Source organism: Pongo abelii, chromosome 11, assembly GCF_028885655.2.
Source record: "Pongo abelii isolate AG06213 chromosome 11, NHGRI_mPonAbe1-v2.0_pri, whole genome shotgun sequence".
NCBI classification, from domain to species: domain Eukaryota; kingdom Metazoa; phylum Chordata; class Mammalia; order Primates; family Hominidae; genus Pongo; species Pongo abelii.
In genome coordinates, this window is record NC_071996.2 from 109,578,510 (window position 1) to 109,590,640 (window position 12,131).

The 12,131-nt window shown below is 42.9% G+C and overlaps 1 long non-coding RNA gene across 1 annotated transcript in view; it reads left to right on the plus strand.

The window, feature by feature from the left end:
- Nucleotides 1-3,676, plus strand: part of LOC134759615 (uncharacterized) — a 67,196-nt gene extending 63,520 nt beyond the window's left edge. Inside the window, exon 6 of the long non-coding RNA XR_010136081.1 lies at nt 806-3,676. This is a non-coding gene — a long non-coding RNA (uncharacterized LOC134759615). The remainder of the gene's footprint in view (nt 1-805) is intronic.
- Nucleotides 3,677-12,131: the final 8,455 nt, after the last annotated feature.

The window sequence follows — 12,131 nt, forward strand, 5'->3', positions numbered from 1 at the left end:
AGAGGTTTTTTGGGGAAATCAGTACCCACCCCGAATGCTCCTTCCTTGTTGTCTTCAGTCGATGATGATAGTTTGCCATAGTTTCATCCCTTTGTTGTATACAGTTTTGAGTATATGGCTGATTGGTTTTGGTCAGATACTCAAAACTGTGCAGAGCAAAGGGGATAGAACTGAGGGATGCCTCCCAGTAGTTTATCTCTTATTTCTTTCAGTCTTCAGAAGGGTTCAGGGATAGGCTGGGAAAAAAGGTCCCTGGAAATGGTGGTCCATTTGGTTTTTTTTAAAACCAGAAGGCGGCATCTCCGGGTTCAACCAAGAGCTGGTTACATTGATATAAGTCAGGGAGAGTATGACCCCAGGACAGTTCTAAATTGTTCAGTAAATTTTCCTTTTCATTTCCTTTCCTTTCACAGGTGGTGGCATGTAATTCAGACCAAGACGGAAGTTTAAAATTATGTCTCTTTCCTCAATCTAGCTTGGGAACAGGGGCCTGCTGTACCCTGGCTTCATCTGTGGGAAATCAGGGCCCAGTGAATCTTAAGGTTACAGGGAGTTGAGGGGCATTGAGGTTCAGTTGGCGGAGGACATTCTGGGAGAGAAGGATGCAGGAGAGAGCTGGGAGCAGGATATGGAATTGCTGTGGGGTTTTCTTGGTTAAAAACATGTTTCTGAAGGCATGATGTAAAAGCCTCAATGGTTTGAGTGAGGTATGAATTATTTCACTGTTTTTTGGCTTCTTCCTTAAATAAGCAGACCATCGTGCATCTGAGAATTTTGTTCCTTTTTGCTCTGGGTGTCCCTTTAGGTGGATTAATTTGGGGATATCCGAGGAGCCCCAGAGGGCCATTGTAATTCAAGATCTTCAGTAAACTTTTGCCACAGAGAAAGAACCCGGCCAGTATTGGGACCATCATGGTGATGCAGGATTGAAGGAACAGGAGTTTCGGTTGACTGACAAGTTCCTGTGAGAGAAACAGGCTCAAATAGAGAGAACAGAAAGATGTCGTGAGGAGCCAGGAAAGAAAATTTTCCAGGAGTCAGGGAATTAATTCCAATCAGAACAAGGAGCCAGCAAGAACTTCCAGCCTAGGAGGTACTTTTCCAAAGAAGCCTGGGACTCTAACCCAGCTTCTGAGAGTATACTCAGAATTGTAAGAATCAGGTGGGGCGCGGTGGCTCATGCCTGTAATCCCAGCACTTTGGGAGGCTGAGGCGGGTGGATCACTTAAGGTCTGGAGTGTGAGATCAGCCTGACTAACAAGTTGAAACCCCATCTCTACTAAAAAAATACAAAATTAGCCGGGCGTCATAGCGCATGCCTGTAATCCCAGCTACTTGGGAGGCTGAGGCAGGAGAATTGCTTGAACCCAGGAGGTGGAGGTTGCAGTGAGCCAAGATCGCGCCATTGCACTCCAGCCTGGGCAACAAGAGTGAAACTCTGCCTTGGGGGGACAAAAAGAATTGTAAGAATGAAAACCTGTCCTCAATGTGCCTGAATAAATGCTTGTTCAGACACTGGACGTGGAATCCGATTCCCCACTGGATACCCAAACTACAGGAGGTAGGTGGTTCCCATCCGGACCCGAGTTGCTGTACCAGACAGACCCTTGTCAGAGACACAGCTGGACGTGAGTTAAAGTGGTGAAAAAACAGATTTTATTCAGTAACTACTGAAAGTAGGGAAGGAGCTGAGCTCTATTCCGATTTCGGCAGAGGTGATTTGGGTGTTTTAAAGAAAGAATGAGGGAGACGGGAATAAAGGAGCTCCGAAGTGTCGGGGAAGCGAAAAAGTGCAAAGGGGAGCTTCCGGATAGCAAAGCACGTGGAGGTTCCTGGAGGATGTCCTCCCAGAGAGGACGTGGAACCTTCCTGCTCCCACCATGCACTTGCCCTGTGTATCTCTTCCCTTTGGCTGTTCATCTGCATACGTGGTAATTTCCTTTATAGTAAACCAATAAACGGAAATTTGCAGCAGCTGTGAAAAACTTCAATTTTCTGAATCCACTATTGATTTTTAGTGGCGATTGCTTAAATGCCTCAGTTTTAAGTACCATAACGAAAGGAAAGCATACGATTCCTATATTAACAAATCGGAAATACATTTTGCAGTTTTTGTTTTGCTTTTTCAGACAGGGTCTTATTCTGTCATCCAGGCTGGAGTGCATTGGTGGGAACACAGCTCACTACCGACTCAGCCTCCTGAGCTCAAGCGATCCTCCCACCTCAGCCTCTCGAGTGGCTAGGACCACAGACACCCGCGCACTACACCGCCTAACTAATGTTTCGTTTTATATTATATTATGTTATATTATATTATTTTATTTTATAGAGACAGAGGTCTCACCATGTCGACCAGGCTAGTTTTGAACTCCTGGCCTCAAGCAATCCTCCTCCCGCCTCAGCCTCCCAAAGTGCTAAAATGATAGGTGTGAGCCACTGCACCCGGTGATTTTGCAGTTTTTGGAAACCACGAGTTTGATTTTGGTGTGAATATTTTGGAAGAATCTATGAAACAAATGTACTTCATCTGATTTCTCAGTAATGTTGATGATAGATTTACTTCTGAACCTCTTGGACGTGTATGTTAGAAGTTCTCCACCCAATTGATACGGAATTAAATAGCTGTGAAATTACTCTAAGAAGAACCGAAGCAACGTTGGAAATTTGGTAACTAATGCCACGTTGGAAGCTATTCATGCCAATGTAGCATTGCTTCATACAGGTACTTCCAGATCTAATTGAATACATCCAGTGGGAAATTTCACTTTGCATGATTTTTTGGCTATCCTTCTCATAGTGGACCCCAGTTTTAGTTGTCAGAGTAACACAGACACAGCTGCTTGAAGGTCTTGAAAATGAGGTTAACAAATATTCAGCTTTTGGTGGGAGTTTTTCTCAAGTTGTTGGAATAGAATTTGGACTCAGTTCAGATGCAGAACTGGGACACTGAATGATAAGAGATACTGTGAAAGTTCAAGGACCATACGAAAAAAATTTACCTTCTTGCTGCTATAAACAATATATTGCACATGGGAAAGATAGTTACGTTATGCCTGATAGTTGTTCTTGAATGTTTGACACAGAAACTGTACAAGTACCTTCCACAGTCATCATGAATCACTTTTAATCGATAAAAATTTTGTAGGGAAGGAAGCAGTGTCTTTCAGGCCATTGAATGAATTTGATTACTACTACGAACAAATCATCATTATTAACAGCCTTCGAGGAAGAATCAGATAAGCCATCAGCAGTAATTGCAGTACCTGGCATAGAAGGGCGAATTTGCCATATTTCTCAGCACATGAAAGAACATTTGTACCAACTTAGAGCTGGAGGGGAACAAGGTTTAAGAACTTTTCCCATTATTAGTGGTAATGCATCTGAAAATTTTGATTCTGATTGAAATACTATATGGGTAATATATAATCAATGCCCAACTGAATGGAGAAAACGTACACTTTTTGCATTGTTAAGCACAGTAATATAATTTTGGCTCTTTGGTATTGTTCTAGAATTAATTTTAATTCTAGGGATATTGCTCTAAATGTGCTTCTTATCACTTTTGACTCTTCAGTGTGTTATCCAGGAAACAATATATATATACTTGTGAACTGTTGTTTGTGATTTAAGCATATATATTGAATAATGTTTCCAGATTAAATGACTTCCAAGCTCCAAAGAAAAGAGTACAAAGCATTGGCCAATATAAATGTGATTAGGTCAGCTGTGTCTGCTAGCAGGCAGTTATCTGAATTAGGGATCTATCCTCCCACAGAGATTTGGAGACAGAGGCCTTATCCTTCCTGATGATTATATTTTGAAGGAATGGCTCTCAGATCCTTGAGAGAGATGCTCCTGAGTTACAATTGTGAGGACTTTTTGGTAAGTGCCCTAAGAAAGGGTGGTCAAGGAGCTATCATCAGATGTGTGCTGGCTAGAGCACATAGTAAATTTTCCTGGCAGCATTTAGCTTTCTCAGGCAGGCACTATTTAGGGGCCTGGGATCATTCTAGGGACACAGCCTTATGCTGCTAGAAGCCAAACTTGTTTGATCAGGTCTCAGTGCAGGGATTTGGACGGGTTTTTCATGTGCCAAGGGTTCTGCACTCTTCCTTCTCTGCTGCTTGGCACTGTGCGTGGTGATCCGTATGGTAATCTACACAGCGTGGTGCTCTTCACCGCAATCTATGAGACAGCTCAGGGAGATCTCAGCTTTTCCAGCCCCCCAGTTTTAGATTGAAAAATCATGGTAATACCCATTAAAAAACAACACAAGCAGTAGCCAGCAAGCAGCAAAGTGCCAACACTGGGGTGCCCTCTCAGGCAGTGGCTGCTGTCTGCTGGGGCCAGTTACTAAGCACTCTACAGACTCATCGTCTCCATGTGGTGTACACCACCTAGCTTGCTTGCTGTACTAACTGTTCTAAAAATATACCCTGGCCTTGTTTTTGAGCAGGTGTAGTAAGGCACACACACCAGACACGCAAATGATCACCAGGAAGGAATACTGTTTTTTCTTTTTCTTTTCTTTTTTTTTGAGACGGAGTCTCACTCTGTTGCCCAAGCTGGAGTGCAGTGGTGCGATCTAAGCTCCCAGCAACTTCTGCCTCCCGGATTCAAGCAACTCTCCCTGCCTCAGCCTCCTGAGTAGCTGGGATTACAGGCACGTGCCACACTCCCGGCTAATTTTTTAGTTTTAGTAAAGACGGGGTTTTGCCATGTTGGCCAGGCTGGTCTCAAACTCCTGACCTCGTGATCTGCCCACCTCAGCCTCCCAAAGTGGTGGGATTACAGGTGTGAGCTACCATGCCCGGCACATTTTTTATTATACCCACAATTCCCAAGACACGGGAGGCAGGCATACTACACAGGGCCACACAGGGAAGTGACAAATTGGGGTGAGGAAGTGTAGAGAGAGGGGAACTGCTGGCAGAGCCTTTATTATGAAATTTTCAGGGAAGAATGGGCAAAACAAAGTAAGCAAGTGGTGCAAATTTAGGATTGGATAGTTTGCACGGTTTCAGCGAATTCTGAGTTATAGGGTGGGTCCTTGGTGGTCTAGTACCTGGCGCTATAGTAAACAGGACAGGGGATAGTGTCCCAGGCTGTAGAGTTCTGATAAAAGGAGATGGCTAGGAGTGGTGGACAGGTGATTGGTTGGTTTGCATAGCAAAGGCGTGCTGGCAGGCAAGCTGTTTGTTATCTCTGGGAATGAGTTAAACCTGAGAGAGGTGGTTCCCCAGGTCCGAAAGGCCCTAATTGCATCAATAATACAGAAAATAAGAACATACAGTTAATCCAATTGGACTTGTAGTGCTCTAGCATTACAACATTTTCTGGAGCCCTTACCATATCCTAATATTTGAACACTACCAATTAATTTTAAAAAATAGGATCTGTGGAATTCACAGCCTCTAAATTCTTCCTTATAGAGTTATTCTATTTGAATATAAATTGCTTTATTGTTGCAAGTTAACTGGTGAAAATGTCTGAGTTTAAACAGAACAGCTCAATAATATAGTTTTCTTTTCTTTTTTTCTTTTCTTTTTTTTTGAGACGGTGTTTTGCTCTTGTTGCCAAGGGTGGAGTGCAGTGGCGCGATCTCGGCTCACAGCAACCTCTGCCTCCCAGGTTCAAGCGATTCTCCTGCCTCAGCCTCTCGAGTAGCTGGGATTACAGGCATGTACCACCATGCCCGGCTAATTTTGTATTTTTAGTAGAGACGGGGTTTCTCCATGTTGGTCAGGCTGGTCTCAAACTCCCGACCTCAGGTGATTCACCCACCTCAGCCTCCCAAAGTACTGGGATTACAGGTGTGAGCCACTGCGCTCGGCCAGTAATATAGTTTTCATATTGATGACTTCATTGTCTAAAAGGCAATAGTAATTCTTTCTTTAAAGTTAAATCTCTAGAGGACATAAGCTTTGGATGATTTTTGAATTAAAGAAAGAAACAAGGGTGACGTTCGTAGCATTTTCAGCCCCAATTATCACCAGATGTTAAAAGCACTCTTTGAGGGCTACCGATTGTGTTTCTACTAGCAAGAAAAGAGAAAGGAGGAGAAAAAAACGTGTGAGTAAAAAAGAAAGAGGAGCAATAGAGAAAGAAAAAAGAGAAAGGAGTAGAATATGTCAAGAATTGGTAGAGAATTATTGGAAACAAACACCCCAGCTATGCCTGTATGAAGGAGGTGTATTACAAATGTTTCTATACAATGTAAAGTGGAAAAGACTAGAATGAAGGAAGAATACAATGTAAAGACTATAACTGAGAAGTTAAAAATCACACTATGCATAATTTTAAATTCATGTGGGGGAAAATGTTATCATGATTTTATACTTGCAGTTTCTTGCCCCTGCAACTCCTTTGCCCACATCTACTCCTGATAAGCAGAAGCAACTATTTTTAAAATTTTACTTTGAACTGGGCGTGGTGTGGCTCATACCTGTAATCCCAGTGCTTTGGAAGGCTGAGGTGGGAGGATTCTTTGAGGCCACGAGTTTGAGACCAGCCTTAGCCACATAGCAAGACCCCATCTCTAAAGAAAAAAAAAATTGGCCTGATGCGGTGGCGTGCACCTGTAGTCCCAACTACTTGGGAGTCTGAGGCAGGATGATCGCTTGAGCTCTGTTTGTAGGCTGCAGTGAATTACATGCCACTGCATTCCAGCCTGGTGACAGAGTGGGACTCCATCTCTATTAAAAAAAATTATTTTGTCCTAGGTGGATCACCTGTATGTTTATATTAAAAAAGGCTTATATTGCTATTTAGTGATTTGCTGACTGTAGACATTATATATTAAATTCCTACATGACAGATGAGGAGTTATTAATAACTCATTTGCACGATTTCCCCTTGTACTCTTCTCCCCACACTTAGTTATACTGTATATACTGTCTACTGTATATTTCTGCAACTTAAAGCCATATACTTTAACTTGCATTGTTTCTTTTTTGTTTTTCTTTCTTTCTTTCTTTCTTTTTTTTTTTTTTTGACGGAGTCTTGCTCTGTCGCTCAGGCTGGAGTGCAGTGGCGCGATCTTGGCTCACTGCAGCCTCCGTCTCCACCTCCTGGGTTCAAGCGATTCTCCTGCCTCAGCCTCCTGAGTAGCTGGGATTACAGGTGCGTGCCACCAAGCCCGGCTAATTTTTTTGTATTTTTCAGTAGAGACGGGGTTTCACCGTGTTGGTCAGGCTGGTCCCAAACTCCTGACCTCAAATGATCTGCCTGCCTCAGCCTCCCAAAGTGCTAGGATTACAGGCATGAGCTACCGTGCCCTCCCCTCCCCTTCCCTTCCTCCTTTCCTTTCTCTCTCTCTTTTTTCTTTCTTTCTTTCTCTCTTTTTTTTTTTGACAGTCTCACTCTGTTGCCCAGGTTGGAGTGCAGTGGTGCAATCTCAGATCACTGTAGCCTTGACCTCCTGGGCTCAAGCAATCCTCCCACCTCAGCCTCCTGAGTAACTGGGACTGTAGTCATGAGCCTGTGCACCCGGCCTGCTTTTTTTTTTTTTTTTTTTGAGATGGATTCTCACTCTGTCTTCAGGCTGGAGAGCAGTAGCACCATCTCGGCTCACTGCAACCTCTGCCTCCCAGGTTCAAGCAATTCTTCCGCCTCAGCCTCCCGAGTAGCTGGGACTACAGGTGCATGCCACCACACCCAGCTAATTTTTGTATTTTTAGTAGAGGGGGGGTTTCACCATGTTAGCCAGGATGGTCTCGATCTCTTGACCTCGTGATCCACCCACCTCGGCCTCTCAAAGTTCTGGGATTACAGACGTGAGCCACCACGCCCGGCCTGCATTTTTTTCATCAACATTTTTGTTCCAACAACCAGGAAGATGAGGACATTTAACACTACCATCTTTCCCTCTACCTTGCAAATGAAACTTTTGTCTGTTTTACAGGGAGGAATCAACATGACAAAATGAAGATATTTTCTGACCATTCACATTAATTTAATTTGATTTTATTATTTATTTATTTTTTGGGATGGAGTCTTCACTCTGTCTCCCAGGCTGGAGTGCAGTGGCGTGATCTCGGCTCCCTGCAACCTCCACCTCCCGGATTCAAACGATTCCCCTGCCTCAGCCTCCTGAGTAGCTGAGACTACAGGTGCAAGCCGCCATGCCCAGCCAAATTTTTATTTTAGAAGAGATGGGGTTTCACCATGTTGGTCAGGCTGGTCTTGAACTCCTGAGCTCAAATGATCCGCCCACCTCGGCCTCCCAACGTGCTGGGATTACAGGTGTGAGCCACTGTACCTGGCCCACAATTATTTTAAAATAATTATTTGGATAGGGCATGTGCATGAATCCCTTTATGCTTAAAGAAAACGTTTTACTTTTTAAAGAGCTAACATGCCAGGCTTAGGGGTAAAAGCTTTATAATGACCTCACCTGACTGTGAATAGGTAGAATGAAGCATACAGTAATAGAATTTGGGAAAAGACATAGTCCACACTCTAAATTGGTGAAATCTAAATTCTCTTATGACCCAGCTATGAGATCTTGTTTTTTCCCAATAGCCTTTCCTTAAGACATTAGCCTAATATTAGCTTAAATGACTTACAAAATGTAGGCATTATTGGAGTGCTTTCTAGACACAAAAGAGCAGGTTTTGGTGTTCCTTAAAAGAAGGAAGAATGTGAAATAACACATACTCAGCACTTTTTTCTCCCTGGACCAAATATGTTGGGGGAGGAAATGAAGTACATACAAACCCAATCCTGATCTCTAAGATCCTTTAAATATGTTTAGATGTGTAATGTGTTTAGATCTGTAATGGGTTAATAAAGAATTGAGGGGGAAATTACGACTTTTGGAGCTTAACCTTATAGATAACTAAGCTTTCCCACAAAACGTGCCCATTGCCAGTAGACGGAAATCTGGTTTGTGGGGACTGCTGATCTGATGCAGAATGGCACTCCCTTTGATGTTTTTATGATAGTATCATGTTGGAAGAAAAATTTTGCCAACTGAACTATAACACAACAATTTATTGTAATTTAGTGTTTTTCTTTTTTTTTTTTTTTTCTTTTTTCTCTTTGAGACAGGGTTTTACACTGTCGTCCAGGCTAGAATGTAGTGGTGCGATCATGGCTCGCTGCAGCCTCTACATCCCGGACTCAGGTGATTCTCCCGCTTCAGCCTCCTGAGTAGCTGGGACTACAGGCATGCGCCACCATGCCTGGCTGATTTTTTTTGTATTTTTTGTAGAGACGTGGTCTCGCTGTTTCCCAAGTTGGTCTTGAACTCCTGGGATGAAGTGATCCTCCCGCCTTAGCCTCCCAAATTGCTGGGACTACAGGTGCGAGCCACCATACCTGGCCTATTTTTATTTCATACTCAGTAAAAGAGCACTCTCAGACTTTGACACATTTATTATGCATTGATCTTGTGAATGCATAAAAAGGGAAATATAAGTAAATTGGTTTAGGTATTTCAGAAACTTCTTCATATTCGGAACTCAACTTTTATTTTATTTAATTAATTAATTAATTTATTTATTTATTTATTTTGAGACGAAGTCTCACTCTGTTACCCAGGCTGGAGTGCAGTGGCACGATCTCAGCTCACTGCAACCTCCGCCTCCCAAGTTCAAGTGATTCTCCTGCCTCAGCCTCCCCAGTAGCTTGGATTACAGGCACGCACCACCATGCCTGGCTAATTTTTGTGTTTTTTTTAGTAGAGATGGAGTTTTGCCATGTTGGCCAGGCTGGTCTCAAAGAGATGGAGTTTCGCCATGTTGGCCAGGCTGGTCTCAAACTCCTGACCTCAGGTGATCCGCCCACCTCGCGCTCCCAAAGTGCTGGGATTACAGTTGTAAGCCACCGCGCCAAGCCCAGAGCTCAACTTTTATGAATCACTTTTTGAATCAGTTGTCTACGGCTGTAGCTTTCCACCAAAGGTGTTGGGGATGCATCTAACTTTAAGAATGCTCCAGCCAGGCACAGTTACAGCTCATATCTGTAATCTCAGCACTTTGGGAGGTGAAGGTGGGAGGATCCCTTGAAGCCAGGAGTTTGAGACCAGCCTGGGCAAAAAAGTGAGAAGCCCCGTCTCCACAAAAAATAAAAAAATTAGCCAGGCATGGTGGCACACACCTGTGGTCCCAGCCACTTTGGAGACTAAGGCAAGAAGATCGCTTGAGCTTGGGAGGTCGAGGCTGCAGTGAGCCGTGTTTGTGCCACTGAACTCCAGCCTGGGTGACAGAAGGAGACCCTGTCTCAAAAAAAACAAAAAAACCCAAAAAAAAAAACAAAAAACAAAAAACAAAAACAAAAAGAGAGAGAAAGGAAGAATGCTGCACTATTGTATGCAGGATTTTCTTCCAAACAGCTGATCTTATTCTGCAAGTTTTGATGCTGGCACCTTCTTGATCTCACCTGAATATGTCAATTTTGTGTTTTCACGCAAAACATTCAGGACTTGTTTTCCTCCTTCAATGGTGTTATTGAATAAAATCTATAGGGGTTGTAACTGACTAATCAGGCTATCAAGAATAATATCGAAGTTATTTCATTTTTGGGGGGTGCAAGTAGGCTTAGTATTTAACTGTTCATATATGGGTTCCCCAAATCCATCAAGAATCAATGTACTTGGTAAGTAACTCAGGGCTCCCAGAAGACTACTAGTTCTTAGCCAGTCCCATTTGTTTCTTTTCTAAATGCTGGGGAAATCTCTTTTTGGTCCTAGGAAAATCTTCTCCAGGAAAATCTTCCCTCTTTCCCTAGGAAAATCTCTCTCCAAGTTTGAGTGACTTTTGTCTGTTAATTCCCTTCCTCCTAGGGTTATGGGTTTTATTAAACAATGCACTTATCTCAGTTGAAATGAGGACAACGTGCACAGCAACATCCACGTTGTAATACGTGGAGGTAATGACAACCAGGTCTGTACTGACAGTTTATAAGATGCATCTTGATTTCACAGATGTTAAAATGTGGGGAAAAACATGGCTTAGCATCTGTGAAATACATAATGTCATGGTGGTTCGATCAATGTATAGTGGATTTTCTATAATTCCAAAGTCGGGATGTGGAAAAAACTTGCCTTAAAAGAAATCCGTACTTTTTGGTATGTTAAATCTAAGGGAGGTTATAAATCGAACAGTTGCAGGAGCCCAAGTTTAAAGTGAGAGAAAGATGTAGTGGGGGAAGAAGGAGCTGAGAAATACAGAAAGAATAAAAACAATGGACGCAAAAGCAATGGGCAAGTTTTTTTGTTTGTTTGTTTTTTGTTTTTTAAAGGGACAAAATCACAAGCTTATTAAAAAGGGTAACGACAATTACAGCTACAGCCAAAGAGCAAAGTAGCTCATTTTAAGATTATTTTTACATTAGACATAAGCTTTGCAACAGGGCCTCTCTCCATTTTAGTAAAATTGGTTTAGGTGTTTCAGAAACTTCTTATCACAGATTATAATTTCATATTCAGTAGTGTGATTCATTTAGGTTTGTGATCTCCGTTTCACTTAAACTGTTTTTGCTCACAACTATATTCGTAATGGGTAGCGCAGTGAATATAATTGCATGACCTAATGTTGTTTGTTAATATTTGTAACCCTTTAATGTGCAGGATAGATCTTTGAATACCTAATTTCCTTAAGCCTCAGTTTTCTCAATTTGTCAAAGGGGGACAATAATAGGATTCATTCAGAGTTACTCTGAAATGCAATGCAATAATGTATAGAAACCTTAAACGGTGCCTAGCACAGAGCAAGCGCTCATTGAACAGCAGCTTTTGTGAGATGCACCTCACTATGAAACAGGCGTGGAAACGGAAACGACTAGCTCTCTTAGCCCCGTTTTCTTTTCTACATTCATACGTTGCTTTGAATTGGCAAGCAGTTTTTATTTGGACCCTCAAACGCTAAAACCTTGGTCTCTACTTCGCGTCCCAACTGCTTATGAGTCTAGTCATTTTCGTTGGAACGTGATAGATTTCCCAAGCTCCGGAGTGGGGCCCTGACCAGGGAGGAAGTGTCCGCTTTAAGAGCTTCTGGAGGGGAGGAAGGGGCTCCTTCGCCCGGGTGGGAGAGTGAGTGAGTGAGTGAGTGAGTGAGTGAGTGAGTGAGTGGGTGGGCGGGCAGGGGGCGGTCCCGCCGCTCCTGCGTCAGAAGGGGTCTGGTTTTCGC